This window comes from Synchiropus splendidus, chromosome 14, assembly GCF_027744825.2.
Source record: "Synchiropus splendidus isolate RoL2022-P1 chromosome 14, RoL_Sspl_1.0, whole genome shotgun sequence".
Classification (NCBI taxonomy): domain Eukaryota; kingdom Metazoa; phylum Chordata; class Actinopteri; order Syngnathiformes; family Callionymidae; genus Synchiropus; species Synchiropus splendidus.
Window position 1 is genome coordinate 11,129,338 of NC_071347.1, and position 1,951 is coordinate 11,131,288.

Consider the following 1,951-nt stretch of genomic DNA (forward strand, 5'->3'; position numbering starts at 1 on the left):
TATGCAGCCACCTCCCTCACTCATGAATGGGCTTGCAGGAGGAGAACCGTGGTCTTGGACCTTGAGCATGTGCAAACACATGGCCCAGGCTCCAGATCTCACCTGCCATATCATTTCATGAGGCCAATAGTTGAAACTAAATCAACATTTGACGTGAAACTCTTTGTTTAGATGTTTGACACCACTGACTGATGGATTCCTAGTCCAGGCCACTTCACACGTGGATGCAAACTGCAACATTTGCAGGCCCCTAGTTCTCCATCCTGAGGTCACCAAACTGAAAAGTCCTGACATCTGACGGTGTAAGAAAAATGGCCTTGAAATTTAGAAAACAAACTTCAATCATTTCCAGAAATGGTGGCCAGACACAAACAGTATAAATTTGCTTTCACGTTGTTATCAATACATGAATCCTGTGACGGAGATGTAAAGATTACAGATATTGTGTAGAAGTTGTGTTTGCTTTTTACTTTTTCCCAACTGTTTCAAGTGTTTTTTTGCTGTCATATTGTATTTGTGACCACCGGTCACTACAAGACTAACCTAAATCTTATCGACAGACAGGTTCAATTTTGATTCCACCACGTCACCATTAAAGCCGATGCACACGTGAAGCAAGAGAGGTAGTTACACTCACTTTTCAACTTCAATGTGATGCCAGTGATGCAAGAAAAATAGGTCAGGAAATAGAGCAAGGTTGGTTTTGACTGTTCATCCTGTCTTAAGTACACATGTGGTTTTAGATTATTGTTGGAGGCTGTAAAAATGCTGATTAAGTCGAACCACAAAGGCTTCCTCAACAAATACTTCGTCTTTACTAAAAGGGTAAAGTGAGATTCTCTGTACTGACACATAATACAGTGATCATCAAAGACTTTCTGCTTCGACTTGTGCTTCCTTCCCAGCTCCCAAACAAGAGAATTTAAAGGTAGCGTCGCTGTTTTTCAGCAGGTCTGTTAATTATGCTAATTTGAATCAAACCTTTTACATGATAATTATGTCACCGGGAAGAAATAAACAACTTAATGATGCTGAAATGCAAACTAAAATTAGAGGGGAAATACTGAAATGGAAAAGCTGCAATATGCTCCACTTTTCTGACGCCCAGCTGCAGTATTCCAGCAGCAAAACAAAGCTTCAGATTCACATTGCGCTACAATGGTAGAGGTCACACAAGCCAGGCCGCGCGCAGCTTTACAGCAGCACCAAAGGGCACAGAACAAAGCCGGCACTGTCCACGCTGAATTAACACAAGCTTACATCACCCTGGACCGCAACACGGGTCAGTCATGAAAATGATGTACACAAAAACCCAACAGATAACAGCCGCCGCGCAGGGACCATCGCGCAGTGCTGATGGGAAAAATATTCCTGACTTTTCAAAACAATAGTTCCACATAGCATAGTCCGGTCATCTACTCCAGAGGAGTGACCCAAAAAGCACAAACACAACTCCACTCAACTTAGAACACAAAGTCAAGTGCTGATTTCGGGATTTCCATCAGCAACTGTGAAACTAGAAGAGCTGAAAATACTACAGGAAGTGGAAACATAAAAGTGAAAGTTAAAGTGGCCTATCCAGCTCAAATGATGAAGTAGACCGTAAATAGTGTTCTGGACTCACTGCAACACTTAGTTATGATGTGATGTTGAAGACGTCCTGATCACAGCTCCTGTTCTGATTGGTCAAGTTCTCACCGCCTTTTTGTTCACCACTCTGCTTTATGAATTGAGTCTTATCATATTCAGTGGATTGAAACGGCAAACAAGAACAGCAATTCTTTCATATCAGATGCAAGTAGTCTCATCGATCCTGTAGCTTTTTTCAGAGCTAGAATAAAAAAAGTTGGTTCTTTTTTTTTTCGTTCATTCCACAAATTCTGAATATTTTCTTTCTGTGTAAAATAAAAACTAATTAAAAAAAAGTGTCTCTCTCAATTTTCTGTCAGGT